The following is a 21807-nucleotide window of genomic DNA, read 5'->3' as shown; positions in this document are numbered from 1 at the left end:
AAACAAGGCAAAGTATTTTTATTTCTTCCCATTAGATGGAACCACTCACCACCTAGAAGGCTAATATGCTTCAGCTGACCTCTACTGTGGTTCACAATGCTTTTGTGATCTGTGAAGTTCTTCTATGAAAACCTGAGAAATGAATGATGATGAATTATGATACGTAATGATATGTCAAAATCAAAAAGAAAGAACCTTTATTATAATAAAAACCCTGAGCAACGATGAAAGCCGTATGGTTCCTCAAGCAGAAAAACAGCTCTGCAATTTTGCGTGTATACGATATCCTGGTGTTTTGAGAAAATTGTATCTTAGTGATTCACCTTACATATAAAATGCATTCATGATTTTATATATTATGAGTATAAATCTGAGTTGAATATCAGTCCATCATTTTTGCTTCTTAGACTGCATCTTTATCCAACAAATTCAAACACAAATTAGGCCAGACTACTTTACAAATCTAGCTTTCCACACAGTAGTTCTCTGCGATATAAAATCCCAGTGGTTTTAAACAGCCTCACAGTCTATATTATAAATAGACTACATGACACAGCAAAGACATAAGATCCACAGTATAAATTACATTTGATGAATTCAAAGTGACCACAGTGCTCTCATCCATAAATGTATTCAGATAATACATGGAGAAACATTTCCCTCTTTTATGAGATTTTATTAGCTGCATTTTCAAATGGACATGCTAATGAAAGAGTTTCATTTTTCTCAGTGGCATTAGGCGTGTCTTCAGCCTACCACTGAATTTGACCACTTTGTATAGTGTCAGAAACAGACCAAAGTCCTCTTGAAAAATCTCGCTTTCTAATCTGGTGCAGCAATGGGAATTTCAGATGCCAAGACATGTTTAAATGTGATCCTGTATATGGCAATTTTTAGACTTCTCAAAAATAATTGATATTACCAAGTAGTATAAAATGAATATTTTCTCCRTTACTATGTACAATACAAAATCTAAATTAAATTGCAGACCTATTTCACACTTAAACAATCTAAATATATTATCTATATTCCTTCACTATGTTTCATTTTGTCTGTAGAGACAGAAACAAAATAAAATGTGTTCAGCTGAAAATAAAAAGAGTTACTCCACCAACTAGCTGCAAGCAGAGTTCATCGAAGAGACTAGCATTTCTTTGGGGTAGGAGGTCTCCAAGGAAGCTCCTGCTACAGCTTTCTGTTTCATTGCAATCATTGTGTCTTTTTAGCTTTAAACAAGAAGTCAACCTAGAGCTGGGTAAACCTAGAGCTGGTATCTCAGCCTTATCACTTGGAAGTTTTTCACTGGCTGCTTCAGAGTTTGACGAAGCTCTATTCAGTTTTAATATAGACTGACGTAGAGTACACCTATACTGGTGACTACATGAGTCTTACCTACAGATTACACATCCATGCCTTTACCATCACAGGTAAAGTTGTTGAACTGCTGGAAGAGTGTATAGAAATGAAATAATGCAGCAAAGTGTCATGCTAAAATGTCTTTTGGAAAGAATTCTTAATTTTTCTTCYCATTTACAGCACCATTAACCTCAAAGTTTTTTATGCAAAGGTATTAATATCAAATGTGTTCTGGTATTATCTAAATGAGATTCATAGCAGTTGTGCTTTCTGCTTATAGCTAAACTAAGAAGCAATTCTATGGCTGAGATAGATTTTTCTTCCTGGATATACTGGTAAAAATAAGGATTTTTTCAAGCTAGATGARATTGACATATCAATATGCACAGTGTCCTGGCACTGCAGAGGTTGCTGTGAGTGGATTTTAGAAATCTCTCTCACCTTCTGTGGTTTTGGTTAAAACAAACACATACAAGTTTTTTCCAATATAATCTACTGACAGAACTCAAATTGGAAGCTGCAATGTTCAACACYAGGAAAATAATCTTCATAAGGCAGAACAATGTGAAAGCAAAAACATTTAAAATGAGAAACAAATGTTTCCAGTAAAATAAATGTGGGGTTTTTTTAAATACGCATTCTTAATTATTTTTTTAGGATGAGAATTTACATCAACATTTGATCCAGTAATTCCTAACCTTAATAAAAACTGCATGTTGTAAAGGATTCCCACCAGAAAACAGAGAGCCTATGGTATCTGGAACACACACACAGGTCAGGCTTGGCTCAGAACAGAAAGCATTTGACTCCCAGAGGCAATATTTTTACTTTGAACATGATTAAGCTGTTCAAATTTTGTTAATAAATCTGAACTAAAAATGTGTGTCTTAAGTAAGAAATGTCCATATCAGTTAAAAGTTTAAAATGCTTCACGATTTCTAGCAGAGTTTGGGGAAGTTCAGATGTTTATATTTTCCTGTGGTACTGGACACGTAAGGTCACGCAATTCTTTTCTGTGACCAGTTAGGCAAAACTCCAGCTACTCCAGCTGGTGCAAATAGTCATTTGACATATCCTTCAGAACTGTCANAAAAAAAAAAAGTACCGCTCATTATTACCTTAAAACTATAGTTTCTTTGATTTTGCAGTAGAAAGGATAAAAAGGAAATATGATACATAGCTCAACTGCACTTAAACTATGGAGGAGATTGTAAAAGTTTTGATTTAGATGTAGAAGAAAAAAATGTAAATAAAATAGYGATTATATCTGTGTCCCGTCAGTAYTAATTTGGAAATTCTGGGTAGATTTTTCTGAAAGTTTGTTACTTGTCTTGTTTGCAGTAGTTTGAAAACCTGTACTCTTTACAAACCAGAGCCTGTGCTTTCTGCCATCCTCAGAGGAAGAGAGGCCTTGAGCCAACATCCAGCTGTGCCCGTGCCAGGGGTTGAAAAGATCTAGATCTAGATCTCCAGATGCATCTGAAGCAAAAATTGTGCAATTCAGTTGCCTAAACCTGGGTGTCTAGCGCCAGCTGGGACGGCAGGTATGACATAGCCCACAAACGACCTTTGCTCTGCCCCAGCAACTGCACACTAGGCAGAATATGCTGGAATGTCTCAGATGACACAAAAAACCAAAATGCTTTAAAAAGTAACTCTTCTCTTCTTACCCCTGCCCTTCTGCCTTGCTGCAGGGCAAATATCTTTGGGAATCTCATATTTCTGGGAGGCTGACTCTTCTCTCCCCAGTGCACGTGAACTCAGCATTAAACTGGACTGTGCCACTAATCAGAATAACTCAGTAAAGCTGTAAGCCTGTTTGCTTCGATGTTTGTGTGGCTCCACCTGTGTTTACACATTTCTGTATAAATCAGTTAAACAAGATTTCCAATATATATATATCACACTAATTTAAAAGCAAGATACTGACTTTCTTCTCATTCATATTAACACAGTAAAATAAACATATTATCAGATTTTCAGCGTACCTTTGTTTCTGGGATGGAATAAATGTTACCTTATTGCTACACTATATATGAAAATGTATATCTTTAAAATATGTAGTAATTAAAAATATATATACACACTTACATGTGACGCATTGTATTAAACTGTCCTCCCCGACACTTCCTTTGAGAGACTAAGCAGAAGGGAAAGCAACTGTAGGACAATAAATGTTTCTTCTAGAAATCAGCAAGCAGTACAGATCTTCTCTTAGATAAAATTCTTTTGTGCAAGGTGAGGACAGGAGAACCACCCAGCCAGCAGCCCTTCTTTTTACCCTTTTCTCTGTAAGTTTATATTTCATACTATTCAGGAAATCAAGCTCTAATATCAAAAAGGCTTGTGGGCATTTCTCTGGTAAACAAGCAAGCCATGCTATCAGCACTGAATTTTGGTCACACCTGTATGTGTTTAACTGGCTTGGGAGACATTCTTTTTGACAGAATGTGTTACTTTACTTCAATGATAAATTTRTGAAGACTTGACTCCCATGAACTTCTAAGTAAGGCACATAGCTATATCCACAGGCTCTTTTTCCTCATTGAGTTAAAGAATATGCCATAGGGTGGTGCATAAGTGATTGAAGAGAAGAGCTGCTCTCTTTCTCATGGCGCAAGTTAGATGCACAAATATATTGATAATAATTCTACTGCCTCTTAACAAATTCAAGAGCATAAGGTCAGCCACGTCCTGTCCATATCGATGTAACTGACTGGTGAATGTGTATTACAGGTCTCCATCTGTGCCTCGTCTCCACAGGAAGTGATTGTACTAATCCGTAACAGAAAGCTTTATTACAAGCTTCAGCAGATTTTGCTCTGAGCTCTGGAGCTCCTGCTCCAGTCTCCTGTACGACAACCGGGACAGCAGCTGTCACATTCAGCATGCGGCAACAGCAGATCTCAACAGAACAGCTATCGCTCCTGAAGAAATACTAAAGGCACCAGTTTCTGAGATGTCCCTGAATCCCCCTGCAAGAACTGCCATGGAAGAATTTGGAGAAAATCCTGCCTGTTCTACCTGCACTCCATTTTGGGGACACACTTCAAGATCCACCATTCTCACCAGAAGAGCCACTTGCCACTTCTTAGACTGTCATACTGACAGTGCACATCTGCTTTTAGGCTTTTTGCTTTTAATTTGCTCTTGCAAACCTTGAGTCCCTTTAAAGGATTGCCACTGACTTCGGGGGGCTATAGGTCAGGCACTAGAATAGTGAACCATCTATTTTCTTTTGCTAAATGCTACCCCGTGGGCAATCTTTCTATCTCTAGCCAATTTTTTTTCCCCATTATATTGTCTTTAGCTACATGTCTGGCCAAGTTGTATTTTTTWATACCTTTTAATTATTTTTAAATATTCAAATAAGTTAATTTTCTGTGCATTGGAGGCCTTTTTATCATCACTTCTGCTGCTGAGTTTTCAGCAACTGTCCCTGCCTGTAAGTACATCCAGCCAGGCTTGGGCAATATTAATCTTTTTGTCAAGACTTGCAGTTTCTCCATGTTATTCYCACATCTCTTCCAATCTCTCTATTCTTACTTTTAACATTGAATTCAAAGCAACTCAAACTCAGAGCATTAATGTTATTTCTCTGCACTTGGAATAGGTTATACTAATGGTCTTTCAGAAACCAATGTGTAGTTCGTGGAGTTTTTCATGGTGACCAATGTAATTCCTGCTCCCAAACATAGGAACAAGATGTGGAATCTTGGTTAGTGAGAAGCAACTGTAGGCAACTCTCAGATTTTTTTTGTGGCAAGTACTATGCAGAGAAACACCAAAGATAACCCATTCTCAYGAGACTTCATGTTCAAATGTGCCTATCCAATAAGCCTGGATAGATTCTGAGCAGCTTTCCTATGATGAAATCTCAAAGCTTTTGAAATTCTTTTCATATGCAAGGCAGAAATGCCAACTGCATATTGTATTACATTTTTCTTCTCAAAAATACCTTTTTGTAAAAGTATCAGAATAGTAGCTCTCCTATTTATTCTGTCTAATTGTGCTGGAGGGAGCATATTATTCTGAAGTGCTAAGCTAAAGGTTACCAAAGAAAAAAAATATTTTTTTATATTCTTGACAGTGCCTGGATAATTGCTATGGTACTAGCAAACTGGATCTGCTATAAATTAGAAATGAAAAATTGTAGGCGTTTTTTGTCYTGTTTTCTGCTGAAGATAAGACAAAGTGACATCAAATTACTAATTTGATGCCATGGTTACTACTAGTTAATCAGATTGTTTAATGAACAAACATGTTGATTTTACTTTAACCTCTTGCTAATCCACTACCACCGTAGCTATGGGATTTGGAGGGAAGAGGGAGTTAGGCTTTTGGGTTTTGCTTTTGGCCAGGTTCTATTCTCATATTTTGATCATTTTCATGGCTCCCAGAGCAKGTCAGCACTACAGAGATCACAGCAAGAATTGTTTATCAAGCACATAAACTGTTGAAAATATATTGACCATATGGAAAAAAAAACATATTTAAAATAAGTCATCTGAGGTTATAAACTGAGGTCAGCTTAATTTGTTTTGATTTGCAAAAAGCCTTCTGCAAAATCTTTTAGAATTAAAAGCTATTCAATATAATTCCATTGGCATAGAACCGATTAATGAAGAGAAGAATCAAGTTCACAGACTCAGAATACATTATTAATTTCCAGTATGCAGAATGGTCAACAGTGAGAAATCTCATGTTTCTGTATTAAGTACAATGTTTTTCATTATACTGAGCAATCATCAGGGGAAGATGGTGAGCAGTATAATAGAAAATATCTCTAAACTAKTTAAGCCTTAAGAGAAACTGCATGGTTTCTGAGAATTTTGGATATAATCCAGTAAAGCTCTTAGCACTTGCTTAATTTTAAGCCCCTGAGTGGTCTCACTGCAAAAATCCTGGATATGCAGCATTCTGTTGYGTGCTGTTATATGTTGTTGAAACTCGGGGCTTTTTCTTTGTTAAATACTTGCTAGCAAATTTCTTGTTAAAATGTGATTAGTCGTACTTTGCATTCAGATAATGATTTTTATTTCTTTGAAGTTCTGTCTTTCAAAACATAACTGACCTGAATGCTTCCTCAAAAGTTTATAGCATCAAAAGTTAGAGGAATTAATTCATTCCTCCGGATCCACTATTTTAGGAAGGAAAGAATGCTGATAACATTATCAGCAAAAGCCACTGTTTGAAACCATTTTCCACATTAAATGATTGTGGGAAAAGCATACGTAGTGCAAAAAATACCATTGTTCATCTGGAAGGCCATGCAGCACTGCTGATCTGTCACAGACATAATTCTGGTCTTTTATGGCAGCATAACTTCACTGACGTCAATGCAAACAGCATCACTGGCATTACCAAAGAGATTATTTGTAATGGAAAACAGTAAAAAGGCAAAGAGCATAAAGAAGAGGTTAAAAGTAAATGAGATATCCATTATTACCCCATGAAATATATTGCTTCCAAAGGATAACCTTTTCATTTACAATCCATGTTTATGTACTAAGATTCAGGCTCAATGGAAAGGTTGAACCCTGTATCACCTTCCCAAGCCCTGCTCAGTCCACGTGGTATTTTGAAAGTCAGCATAGGTTTTGGTGTATTTGCTTTTTTCATCACTTTCAGTAAGTCAATAAAGTCATGCTTCCTGACACTAATACTGACCTGGYTTTGGCCTCATGTATTGACATGAGCTTTCTTTGAAAATGTCTACTGTCGGTTATTTTTATTATAGCCTACTTTTAGTCCATTTATAAATAGCACAAATATCTGAAGAGAAGCAGGGGCAAACACATATGGCTTAGTCTACCACACAGGCTAATTAAAAAATCTTTTGCTACTATGGTCCTATAAATGGAAGCGATAGAAGGCTTGAAGTAGTTCTCAAAAACTTTTACCCTTAGAACCATTGCATGTGTTGTGCAAGCATAACGAAAAATGCTATGCTCCCTTTCGTGTAATCAGCATTTGAATTTGCTGACATTCACCTACTCATTGCCATGGAATTCACTGTGTAGCTCAAACAAGACTCCATGTTTGCACAGCCAAATTTGAACTGTAATAATTATGACTGTGTTACACTCGGAACGTTCTCTTGGCTTTCTAACAGGGAACAAGTGTGTGTGTGTGTGTGTGTGTGTGTGTGTGTGTGTGTGTGTGTGGAAGTGCAGATGTTTTAACAGAATACATCCCAGTATATATCGGTGATATTATAGCATACAAAATAAATGGGTGCCAAACTCAGAAAATTTGGAGGCTGGGTTAAGGAGAGAAGGATGTGAAAAGAAGCTTGCTCTTCAGGCTATCCAGTTAGGTTGCTTTGAGGTTTTACTTATGGTTAACCTGAGGGCTCAATTTCTTTTTAGTCTGTTTTGGAAGGAGCCAGGTTGGAATTATTATTCAGTATTAAAAGATCTTACAAAAGACTGGGGAATGCATTTTCCAGTAAAACTGTTTTCAGAGCTGACATACCTTGGTGTTAAATGCCATAACTTTCACATATTTCACTATTGTGAAAAGGGATTTGGGGTAGCTGTCTATAATTTGTTGCTGCCACATATTCATTTCTTGCATGAGATCCTTTGAATGCTACAGTTTCTCAACACTAATAACTTTACATTTCAGTTGAGGATCATTATTTTCATCAAGTAGTCAGGTGCATTGCCATATAGCATGTATTGTGTGTCTACTGATAAGGACTTATGAATTACAATGCTTTAGATCTCTGTCTGCCTTGGATTTCTTCCTCAGCCTTCGTCGTGTAGTGTTACACTGTTGGTTGTGATCATTCTTGTCCAATTACAACAGCAGTTCTAGGATGCAAATTCTTTAAAATGCAGGCTGGAGGCATTGCTCTTTCTCACATGACTACTTATTGATGGCTATGCTTTGGGAAAAGCAAATACTGTGAAACAATCCCTTTAAAGACTTGCATATGTTCACAGAGGTGTTTTACCCACATATATAAATCTGTTACAGTATTTCAGTGACAATATAAAGCTGCCTTTTTGATATACAAGACAGATACTTAATTCCCAAAGGGCAAAAAAAACGGTGTATGGAATCCAGTGAAAGTGGCTGCTTACAGGCAAGATTTTACCATTTCATGAAATATGGCCTCCTGTTGAGCTAAAGAGTAAAGTCACAGCAGCTGAAATAAACCTTCCAGTAATTTTTTTCATTATACTCAAATAGTGTTAGATGTTTTGCATTGTTTACAAGAGTTTTGGCGATAGTGTGGCAGATGCTGACATTTGAGTGAAGTGTCTATCTTAAATAAATATTATTATTTAAATAAATATTATTATTTACTTTTGCTTAACTGGTATTTGACAACTCACAATTTGCATTTACTCTCTTTCTTGTTGAAATGTTCTTGAGTACAACCAGAAAAAATCATTAGCTGGATCTTCCTGTTCTGCTGAAACAGCTTCACACAGCCAGCAAGGACTTTGGTGTTCCTTTGCTAAGCAAGGGATGTTAAATTCCAGGATCTTCCCTCCTTTCTTATGACTGAAGTATGGTGAGACTTAAATACAGAATAAAGTGCTAAATTTAGCAAGGACGAAGTTCAAAGAAGCTCTCTTTCAGCAGATGACTGAATATTGAGAGTTCAGAAGGTAATGTTCCATTATTACCACCGTATCCCAGGTAACACAATCTTACAGATACCTGTTAACTTTTTTCTTGATATAAAGCACTTAAATTTTTGGTTAATCTTTGTGCTACGAAAAGAATGTTATCAGAGATTCTATCAATGGTTCATCTTCTTTTTTATATCTATATGACACCTGAGAAAGACCATATGACAGTAATCAAAACACTATTAGAATTATTATGAGTRTATCTGATGTTTACCATTTAGTGTTCTCTTTTTAATTCTTGTTATAGGAATGAAATTAATTCTGTGTGATTTCCTGGCCTCCARACTGTCATGAGAATCTGGAATCAAAACTACAAGGCTTAGATGCTAATGTTCACGAGTAACATGACAAAAGGAATATGTGAAACATATTCACGAATTTAGGTTGCTGCTTTAGGGGCTACACGTATGAGCATATTAGGGGATATATATGAGCATATGTATGAGCTGAAACCTCTAAYTTTTTGGTGGCATTTTCCTTCTCTCTTGATTTTGTTTTGATGATCATTCTTGGGTAGTTCTGTTCACTGCTATGTAGAATTATAGATGCTCAGCTATGTGAAAAGTCTCATACTAGTGATAACTAACCAAAAGTTTTTTATCTCAACTTCTGGAAGTCATTTCTATGCTATTTTCCRTCAATAGCACAGACACAATTCATGAAAAAATAGGAAGCCACAATATATTTCAATGTCTAGTCCTGGTCATCTGAAACTTATTTCATCAATATTGTCAGAATAAACTCAGCAGCCAGTTTACATAGAATGGAAGTCTTCTAAACATAAGATGATTTATATGTGGCAACCAGATAAAAGTGTGTAGTTTAACTAAAGCTGGCAATACTATCCTGATTTATATCASCTGAAGGCCTAACTGAAAACAAACAAACCAATAAAAATTAAAAACACAAAAATATAAAACTCCATACAAAACTAAGAACTGACATATTTGATACATAGATTTTTTAAAAAATTTCTCTGGTGCAGTAAGGCTCATTTTATCTGAGATGTCAATTTAGCACTGAGCAAATTTGACTAGAAACCAACCAGGTGTTAGCTAAATGATAATGCTATTTGCCATGGAAAGGATAATTACAGTTAGTAATCAGCTGTTTAGAAGCTAGAAGTTCAGCTTAGAGTTTTATATCTAGGTATTTTTTAAATACAACCACAAGTCCTAGGGACAGAGGACTGATTAATATTGTTAGTAATATGCATATCAATGTCATAAACAAGAAAAGTAAAAAAAAAAAATGTGCCAGGGAAAGTATAATACTTTAGAKATTATTTTCTCCTCTTATATTATGAAGATAAAACAACTTTGTAGACTGCCTTTGCTTTTCTGACTTTTAGGGTCAGATCTTACTGCCTGAAGTTTCAGATTGGCACCTAAAGAAATTTTAAAAGGCACTAAGATTCATTGTATTCTTTTCTAAATATATCTTTAAGGAAAATAAAACACAAGAGGAGTCATTCCTCATCAAATTATTTCATTAACAATCAAAAGATTTCAAAAATTTCCCAAGTCAAAGAGGTTCTGCGGAAGCCACCTAGCATGTCTGCAAACTAACGGTATTCAAATACACCAGTCTAGCCAAGCTGAATAATTTATAAACCCAGGGCACTCTGATATAAACAGTCTTTCTGAGCATCTCTTATGACACAATAATCTATGTATATTGAGGAATTTCTAAGCTTGGGACAATGACATTTTTCTCTGAACTCAAAGAATAAAGATTATGATTTCTTCATCCATGAAACAGAGGTACRTTAAAACTCCCTAATGAGATGAGAAAACTGGTTCTTCTAATGGTCTCCCAAAGGATATATGATGGTAATAGTTGTAACGAACAGTTACAAGACAGGATGTCAAGATGTRGTATTGATAAATGAGCTGTAGATCTGTTAGCTCAAAGTCTGTTCATGCTACACCATGCGAAGTTTGGTTCACATAAGAGGCTATAGCATGAGAATTTTAGGAGTGTAGTTAAGTGTCATTTAATCAAGAAAAATTTGGGGCATGAATTTTGGCTTTCATATAAAATTAGAAGTAGTTTGTAAAGTTAAGGGTTCACATCACATCATAACATCCTTAGTGTGGAGAGAAGAATGTATTAAATCTGACATAATAAAATGATGGAGAGACTTAAGTACATGCATACATTTGAGCATATGCTTTGCTGTCTGCTCCTTTACAGAACAACAAGAGGAAAAAAAAAGAATGATTTTGCCTATCAAGCACTAAGCATAAAAAAAAATCATTATCTATGTGACTTAACTAGTTGGTGCCAATAATATATACCTCCAATATGTTTCCAAAATTGGTTTGTTGGGCAGTTTTAATTAACACATGTGGAAAGCGCCATGTAGAAGAAAGGAATGCATTCACAAAGTAAAGGGCTCCAAATCTGTTAATCAGCACTGATCAGTGTAGTACATCATTTTTGTAGATATCCCTTTCTTTGCTAGGGAAAGTCAATAGCTTATTAAGGACATAAATCAATATAGATCTCTCTGTGTACCACTACCACATCCACCTTTAATAGAAAATGTAAAAATAAAATATTTACTGTCAGTGAAAGCACATACTTGTCATGACATTTATGATTAGTATTTTTCTTTTCACATTTGCTTTGATGTTACTTTAAAGAGATCAATAATTTGCAATACATTTTTATACAAGTTTATCCATTGTATTTTTTTTTTATTTGCTGTCTGGTACAATRTTATCACAAAGTGTAACTGTGGAAATAAATATCTTGCTCATAAAGACGTGTTCCTAGCAGCTAAATGCCTTGGCTTTTAGTGTAATGGATTTCCTTGTGACCCTACAGTTCAAGTCAACTGGATTTTGGATTTTGGATTTTTGGATTTATAATACAGATTTATAATTCTGTATTATAACAAATACAGAATCTTAAGAAAAAGAAACAAAATGAGTCTTGCAACTGTAACACAAACYAGTCACTCAGCCAGATTAGAGTATTGGTGAGGCATATCCCATGACACTCTTCCGTCACTACTGCAAAAGCTCAGAAAACAACAAATTAAAAACAAAGGAGCAACATTCTGAAATCCTTAGCATTTTTTCAATTTTCAGTTACATAAACACCCACTGGAAAAAGGAGAGAGTCCAAAGAAGACCTGAGAATTACAAGCTGCAATGTAGTCCATTCCTTCCCACAGATAATGCAACAAGGAATGGGAGGAGATTTAAAATCTTTTGGTTTCTGTGACAAAGTAAGCTATGACCTGGATAGAAAAACAAAACAGACCAAAATAATTTAACTCTAAGAAAATGTCTGCAGTAATCCTGACTCAAGTCAGCATAGTGTTTGCAGCCCATATAGACGTATCTAACCTGTTGATTTGAAGAGATATATCAAGTATGACACCTGCTGAGAYAGGCAGCTGATGCAGCTCTCTATAATTCCTCTCAAGCACTTTTTGAACTAGCTCAGGTATTCTTCAGTTCTTCAAGGTATCTGAATTGTAGCATAAACAAAGAGGTAGTTAAAGTATGGAACAGCTGTGAAAATTAAGACTGGAGCCAAGTGTTTCTACTTAATCTTAGGGCATGCCTGTACTGRCAACCTGTAGCATAATGGAGAGATACCGAAATGAGTTAAGGTTCTGGAACAAGGATAGTAAAAGCATGTGAGAGCATCTATATGGATGCTAACTGCCTAAGAATATAATGTTTAATTCATACTTTTAATATAATCTTAACTGGACTTTTCTGTGGATAACTACTCTGGTAAGAAGAGTTTTAATAGCAGTGTCAAAGTCTGAAGAGAAAAAAAAAACATTTACAAAAAGAGAATCTGAACATTGGAATGTCTGTGCCAAAAGAGAGCTGGGTCCTRGCACCATAAAAAGACTCTGGACTCGTTACAGTGGAAGAAGACTGAATATGTTTTGGAAAAAAGGCTTATGGGGAAGTGCACTGAAAAATAACTGGGTGGCAAGGAGAAAGGGGATATCATACCTTTTTCCACTAACCACTATATTCTTTCTTTCTTCTTCTCCCTCATTGTTTCTGTGGTAATTGCATCACCTCAGTCCACAAAGCAGTAATTTAATGAGACCAAAAACATAGTGACAGTTTCCCTTGGAGTCCTTATCTGGCTCCCTCCAGCAACGCTTTCTGTTAGAGGGCTGCCCTTTTGGCATTTCAAACACTTTGAGCTCCTTTCAGTTTTACAGTTCAAAATGGCTTAAATTTCTCAAAGGCATTTCATGAATTGGAGTGATTTAGTTACATTCTATAGGCTGAGGGATTGTTTCTGAAATGCTCTTCCTCTGAAGCTCCGAAAGTTTACTCGCATTACTAGTGAACTTGGGACTTTAGTGAAATCCTGATAAGCACTGTGGGCACCTGGGAACATATATCTAATAGATTTTGAAGAGCTGATAAAGCTCATTAGTACTCCAGAATAGTGCGGATTCTGGGCAAAGAGAACAAGCAGAGAATTTTCTGAGCAATTTCCATCATACATACAGATAATAGGTTCATTCTGAATGACCAAGAAAATAGCTTGAAGATTAGTGTTTGTGGATTTTATTTTTGTAGTTTTAAAGGAGTAAATAAATAAATGAATTTATTCCTGAAAAATATAGCATCAGATCTATTTTGTTTTCTGAGTCTTCTTTACCTTCTACAGGAATCACTAACCCCTTGCTGACCTTCTTCAAGAGAAAATAGAACAAATTTCCTAAGGCCAGACAACTCATGAGATGTTTGGTGGCTTAAAAGCGTCAGGAGGACACGCTCTAAACAATCACAAGTCACAAGATTAGTTGAAAGGTTTCACATGCATTTTGTAATAGCACATTTACCAAATTGAAAACTCAGCACTCTGATCCTCCCCCCCTCCAAGCCTTAATTGAATTAGAGTTCTAGCACCCCTCTTCAATGCCATGGGACAGCATGCATATGTAAGACATCTATGTATGCTTAAAGACACAGAGTACCAGGTTCTGGGGATATTGGTTAGCCTTTCCCAACCTTACCCAGCCAGTGTTTCCTCCAGATGAACTGCCACAATGTCAATGAAGTAATCCTGAAGTATTTTTTTCAAAAAAGGAAGAAGCTCGAAAGAAATTGTAAGTTTTAGATGTTTTAGACTTTTGTTTCTTCTTTCTCAGACTTTTTCTGTAAAGGTTCTGTAAGCTGTGTCTGCATCATTAGTCAATGTATCTTTGCAAGTAAAACTTTAAACCGTCTTTCTGGGTCTACTTTACTCCAGAACTGCTTCCCCATTTTCACTCCTTCTGCTGTAAAGATGTAAAGAAAATGATTGCTTTAATAGGCTAGCAATTGAATGCTTTAATAGGCTAGCTACATTTAAAGRGATTCAGTTGAATGAGCTTCTTTAAACCAGGTAAGCAAAACATATAGAAGAAATATTTTCTAAAAAATGGGCCAGTTTTGTTGCTTTTTGTTGCTTTTTTTGTATCATGGGTAGATAGAGATGTGCCAGAATATGACTGAAGCAGCTATCCAAGCGTTTTCCTTATCTGTTCTTGCCTCTCTGCAATATCCTCTCCAAAATATCAGAAGCATGCTTGGAACTGCTAACAAATGGCTTTTATGAATGACTGAGTTCTACTATGGTCTATCAATTCTTAAATGTTGCATCATCAGGGAATAAATCCACCTCCTCTACTGTTTTGTATTCTTCAGTCAAGCTGAACTTAATGACTTGGCTGGCTATTTATGTGCCTCAGAAGGAAAAAACACCCTAGATACAGTTCACAGAAAAGATTTTTAATGGTATCAAGACATCGTATATTTTACTCTGCCTAGTTCTCCTGTAGACACTAGTGTAGTCCATATACTGTTATCTGATACACTACATCTATTCAAAACATACCTAAAGCTAATGTGTAAACAACACAGGTTGAGTTTACACTGTCCTGTTATTGAGTTTTGGGTGATGACCTGCTCCCARTGTCGTCCCACTGTTGGATTACACTCAGGGATAACATCAGAGTGAGCTTATTGGACATTATAAGAGAAACCCAGGACTGACAAAGCCTCAAGATTAGGGTTGTCAGCAGATCCAAATCTCCCATCTATAAGCCACAAGTAGAGCCAGGAATGGCCCCTGTCAGGTACAGTTTTCCTGGCTGACTTCTCTACATAGTTAGATGTTTTTGCCATCATTGAATCCCCTGGCAAGCTACCCAGCATGGCTTGTGCTTGCCTTTTCTACTAATTCTTGTCCTTCCTCTCTAACCATAGCCAAAACAGGCTGCTTCAGAGAGCTGCAATGTTTTTGAGCTACTCATGCTGCCCACATCTAGCATGTTAGAAGAAAAAGAAAAAAAGAAATACAAAAGGAAGAAAAAGTCTGTAAAGCTTACACAAGCTTCCTATTTTGTCTTTCTTGGAAACAAAATATTTCCCAAGTTGCTCTCCTTCCTGTCCACTAGGACACACTCCTGACCTTGGTTAGCAGTATCAAGAGGAGCAATTCCTGCAACCTGGGCAGCCATGATTAAGCCTTGTCAATTTGTTCTTGCACATCGGAAGCATGACTGAAGCATGACTCAGTAAGCCTAACTTGTCCCAGAAAGGTATAGTTTTAGATATCGAAAACGTAAGTGCTGGTGGGCAGCCCCCCCAGTACCTTCTTACTTGTAAAAATGCCTTACTTCCTTCTTGTTCACATTACCTCCCTGATCCGTGCTGCAAACAAGCTCACTCATAGGCTCATCTGACTTTTGTGTGTATATTAGCCTGTGCAAAGTAATCTTCTAAGAAAGATGTGTCAGGGAAGGTGATGTGGCCTAAGGCAGGAGATGGAGGCATGACTCATGTCTTGTGCTGAAAATATCTCATTTTCCATTCTGTAATGGCTGCAGCTGGGACAACAGAACCCCTTCTGCCAGCTCTTTTGGAAACATACTTGATAGCCTAATAGGTACAACAGGTCTACTGCTTACGCAGTGTCTCCCATTGAAGTCATAATGATTCTTGATGTTCTGGAGGATAACAGAGTGCAGGAAACTTCTAAGCTGGTAGGGGAGGGTGAACACACACAAATATTTCCTCTGAAGGTAGTCACAGCTGCTCACGTAGTTCCTATTTGCTCAGCATTCTCAGCTTTAAGACGTTGGAGTCTGGTGACCTCAGGGGATAAACACAGTGAGAGCAGTGACAATTGCTTTGAAAGCAACAGGTAAGGCTCAGCACTTTCTCAGTCTGAAGAACCTATTTTCTTTCCATTTTCTCTTSTTCTTTTTGAAGACATAATCAGGTCACTTCCAAGCTATTGGCCATTATCCTGGATGCCAGTTTTCCTGTCCTAGGGCCTCTTAAACTCATCATTGAGCTTCCATGTTAGAGAGCAAAGAATAGAGAGAAAGAAGATAGATAGAATCAGTCATGCCTTACTCTTCTGCTCATTTCAAATGAAGGTCCAATGTTCTCTGAAAAATTTGAAAGAAAATGCTTCTATAAGTTTCGTGACGATTAGGATGATTGCTAAATGTAATCATTTAGCCATGTAAATCTGAAAAAGAACCTTTCCAGAGCTGCCTTGAAGTAAGTCCAGGTATTGGAAATATTTCCAGTAGGTCCAGGGCTGAGAGGACCCAGGGGTTTGAGACAAGAAAAGAAGATTAAGACCAAGCCAGTATTCCCTGAGGAGCATACATACTCAATATCAGTTCTAAAGTTAATGGAGAATCTCGTGGCTTTTCTGATATTCCTTTTGGATAGCATCAGAAGCTGTTGGCAGTGCAGCAGACTTAATTCGGTGCAGAAATTCTATTTGATGTTGCTTATCTACCACAGGCATAGATCACCTAAGCCYGACTTCCTTTTAAAAGGCCACTGCTAGAATATTCCAGAATGATAAAGGAGACTGTCCTCTCTGYCAGACATCTCAGGTTGCTTCTACATGATCAGCAAACACAGACCCTGCAAGGGGACTCTTTCATGATGACAGACTGTGAATGTGAATGCTCTTGCCAGAAATAAAGCAAATGGTAGCTGATTTTTTCTTCTTGACTTGATCCCCTGGGGAAATAACATCTTTTTTTTTTTTTTTTTTTTTTTTTTTTTTTTTTTTTTTTTTTTGCCCATCACAGTCACATCCAGGAAGCATCATTCTCCACCACACTTGCTACATCATTATCATTCTTTTCGGGAGATCGTGGTCCATGGCAAAAGTCTCTGAGACTCAAGGTGAATGCTAGAGAGATGACAGCAGTGGAGCACGCGATCTCATTCGTGTGTACTGTGGCCCTGGATGTTTCTGGGAGAAAGTATTCTCCTATTATGTCCTACTTGCTATTTATGTTCAGATAGACTTGAAGAAATGTGGGAGAAGTTGATAGCCTAAACGTTTGAATTTAATCTCAGTCAAGCTTCTTGTCATGGTAGCAACATAGGTAGATGGATAGGAACCCAAATTCTGTGCTTAGGGAAGCCTGGTGATAATTTTGAGAATGTGCCACTGCCCCTGTCTGTGGGTTCACAGACTGACCAGGAGCAATGTTATTGAATTGAAAGGTCTCAAGGAATGTGAGCAATTGGCACTTCCAAAAGGGACTGAAGATCTGCATTGCAGATACAGATGCAAGCCAGGATATCTCGTTCAGAAACTGTCTCAAAAACAGTGTCACAGAGTGGTATAGTTGTAACCATACTTCTTTCTATATCCTGGATTGTACAATGGACGTTCTTATCTGCAATATCTGTCACTTTTTTGAATAACTGGAAGGAGTAACCAGTTTAGGAAAACTAATCAATTGATGAGGGTTTTGGTCATTACGCAAACTTGAGAATATCTCAAACTCTAAAGATTTCGCCATTATTAATTGCAAGAGTATGTGTGACAGTACAAACACTTAAGATAATGCCAATCAGTGATGGACAATACTATCAATAAGGATAATGTTATTTAGAAGCTGAATGCAATTCGATTCTGACAGGTAGTCAGTTATAATGTCAATTATAACTGTTTCAAAATGTCAAGCATAAGCAAAGAAAAACCAAGCAGAACAGTTACCATTCTTGAAAACTGCATGGCATTTTTAAGGAGAGCTATTGCCTTTTTAAATTCCCAAAGTACTGAAGTACAGAACTGCTGCTCAGTCATGGAGTATGCTGGTTTGTGAATATTCTTGGTGATTTTGAACTCTGGAGGTGTTTGCCCATCTAACTGGAGCTTATCAGAAAACATATTCCTCCAGTTAGTAGCTTTATGCAGTATTTTAGATGGACAGTCTGAAAGTGAATATACTAGAAGTAATCACCATCTGCCTTTTCGTTTCACTTGAACAGAAGAAAGCTCTTTCCATGCTGTAATTCAAATCATATATTGGTCTTATATGGTGGAGCCATTTTACATTTGCTTCTTATTGTGAACTGTTATGTTACTCAGAATCTACTGAAAAGAAAAATATCATACCACTTTATTTGAAACCGCTGTTTATAAAAGTGATGTGAAGTTAACCTGCTTCCCATTTATGAACACATTGAGACAAAGCAGACAAATGCAATACAGAACGGATAATTCACCAAAAGGTGCAGAGCGAGCTGATGATGCTGTGTCTTGCAGGATACTGCCATTTAGTGTAGCCAGTTCACAAAAGTGGCGAGAGGAGAATGAGATGATTATCTATGTTACTTTCCTAGTGAAATGAGTCCTTGGCTTGTTGTAACACATCAGCTGAAAGCTACAGAGAAAGTGGGATGAAATGGGCAATTTTCCTGCCATTAACATAAATACTTTGCTTCTAAGGAGCATGTAATGATCAAAGCACATTACTGCAGAAGAGAGATTGTTTCTGATGAGATAGTATTATAAAAGCCTAAAAAGAAAGCAGGTGGTTAAACCGGGACTTGGACAGAAGTTCAGTATCTCTGTCAGGAACCAAGATCTGAAAAACACAGCTTAGCAGTCCTTGCTTCTTACCCTTTCAAAGTTCCCAAGCGCATCAGTCTTGCCAGAGGTAGGCAGCTCAGCACTTATCTCATACCAACATTGTTCAGATTCTGATCCTGCTCCTTCATCCACCTGTTTTTTATGTTTTGTTTGTTGAGATTTTTTTGAGAAGTTCATTCCAATAGATGAGCTGTGAGCTATTTAACTAATAGTTTCTGGGTTTAATCCATGCAAACAGCTTTCACATGCTGTTAGATTCAGCACTTACAGATGTGGAAGATCCAGGTCATGGCTCCTTTTGTTTTCTTAAGTGATAAACCTTCATATAATAATTCCCCGAGGAAAACTTTACTTGTCATGTAATGGTTTATTCTAAGTGTGCAGTTCTTCAGCCATGTTTTTAAATTTGGATTTGGTGCAGAAAGAAATTCAAATTTTGTTGGTTGAGAAGGAAGGCTAAGAATACTTTATGTAGCCTTCAGATTAGAGTATGTCTCTGTGATGGAAATAATGAATTTTACAGGCTTTGCTTAAGGATGAATCTTGTGTTCTTCCCTCATTTCTAGGGATGTTCTCTGCTTAATAGGTTGGAGTCCTGCTGGCCTTGTATGGTTTCCAACGTGATGAATTTGTACATGTTTTTTCAGAGCAGTAGAATTCCAAGGAAAAAGTATTTTGCCTTCACATTGACCTATAGATGTGATAAAGGCAATATCTTCAAGGACATAAGAAATATTAGTCTGAATCCTTCAAGTGAAAAGGGATATAAAATGTAACCAGAGCCAGTCAGAGCAAGCTGCTCTGAAATGTAAGCAAAATTGATTGTGCCCCCCCCAAAGACAGTAACTTATTTTATTCTCATTGCTGGAAGCAGCAAGGTGGATGAAGGAGCAGGATCAGAATCTGAACAATGTTGGTATGAGATAAGTGCTGAGCTGCCTACCTCTGGCAAGACTGGTGCTCTTGGGAACTTTGAAAGGGTAAGAAGCAAGGACTGCTAACTGTGTTTTTCAGATCTTGGTTCCTGACAGAGATACTGAACTTCTGTCCACTATTGTACCGGTGACACTGAACTCTGGTGTGTGGGAAGTTGGGGGAAGCTGGGAAGAGTCAGGGGAATTTCCATAGCCAGCAGAGACAGGAAAGCTGGATCAGAGTTACTAACATTTTAGGGGACAGGAAATTGCTTTTAYTCTTCTCAGCCTCTGCAGTCAGTTTGATCCCATTTGGTGCTCATCTTTGTGGGGATATCATGCCTGTGTGGTGAAGCAGGCAATGCTGGTGGATGTTGGGCTAGAGTACACAGATGGGTGGGCTCTGAGTACACAGGACTGCTCTCTCTGATGTCATCCTAGGACTTCTGTCATGCCTATTACTTGGAAAGGTAACTCTCAGTACATCCAGACCCCCACCAAATCTGTTCACTTATACAGTCCTGCCTCTGTGTCTGCTCTCCCACTTGGTAAGACTCAGTAAGAAAAAAATAAAAATAAAAAAGTGGGGTGCCTTTTTACAGCCAGTTGGAGAGGGTCCAGTGTAGGGCTACAAAGATGAYCMGAGGGCTGGAGCAYCTGCCCYATGAGGAACGGCTGCGAGAGCTGGGCCTCTTCAGCCTGGGGAAGAGAAGACTGAGGGGGGAWCTKAYCAATGTGTACAAGTACCTGAAGGGAGGGTGTCAAGGGGACRGGGACAAACTCTTTTCAGTTGTCCCATGTGCCAGGACAAGAGGCAATGGGCAGAAATTGAAGCACAGGAAGTTCCGCCTGACCGTGAGGGGGAATTTCTTCCCTGTGAAAGTGACGGAGCACTGGAACAGGCTGCCCAGAGAGGTGGTGGAGTCTCCTTCTCTGGAGATMTTCAAGGCCCGCCTGGATGCAACCCTGTCTAACATGCTCTAGGTGACCTTGCTGAGTGAGGAGGTTGGACTATCTCCAGAGGTCCCTTCCAACCTTACTAATTCTATGATTCTGTGATTCCTTTCTTTTCCTTAGCTGGCCATATTTTTAACTGTGGCAAAGTGGAGAAGCAGACGTGCAGTACAGCCATCATTGTCATAGTTAGCCCAAGAGTCAGCCACCTGAAACAGTCATTTATTCTTTCAACATTTATGACTAGTCTTCAGGTTACTGATATCTTGGATTAAAGGTGTAATCACTAAATTTTGCACAGAACTGGAAGTGCACCGCCATATTTCTGTGCCTTATAAAAGTGGGTCTATTTTTCAGCAAGATAGGGGTACTTACTGGCAGCAGAAAGTTCCAGACTGACAATGGTAAGTGGACAAATGTATGTCCCTACAGCCCCAAGCAAAACATCCAAATCACATGGAGAAATAGATTTAAGAGACACCTGTCTCCTCAACACTATGCTATTACTTATGAGCAGGCTGCTCTCCTGATTTCCTGCTGTTTTAGCTCCTCTTCTGAACAGATTAATTCTCCACATGCATTATGGAGAGATTGTACCCTAGAGTCTGCTACATCCAAAGATCTTTTTTATTGTGCACATTACTGTATATTCCACAGTATTCTAAAGGGAATGTTTATGGTATACCTTCATCCACRGTTTCTTGAGAGTAGCTACAGAATACCTAAGAAGTTGTTGGAGAGCATGATTGTGACCTGCACATATGGACAGCAAAATAAAAACTTCTAAACTGAACTGCTAAGAATGCCAACTTATTTCCATCTTTGCAAAAGAAGCYTATTCCTAAAATTTTCTATGTGACCTTTGGAAAAGAGATGAGTAATTATGAGACAACAAAATGGTTAGAAAATAAGCAAAGAGATAAAACTTTTCTCTGTATACTCTCTTGTAAGGAATTCTCTTCCCTGATAAAGAATGGGAAACCCCTTGTTGGAGTTTTGACTGATTTCCTCTTTGGCCTCTTAAGGAAAGAAAG

Source organism: Rhea americana, unplaced genomic scaffold (genome assembly GCF_003343005.1).
Source record: "Rhea americana isolate MKP2758 unplaced genomic scaffold, rheAme1 scaffold_26, whole genome shotgun sequence".
NCBI lineage: Eukaryota > Metazoa > Chordata > Aves > Rheiformes > Rheidae > Rhea > Rhea americana.
This window is presented reverse-complemented; position numbering follows the sequence as displayed.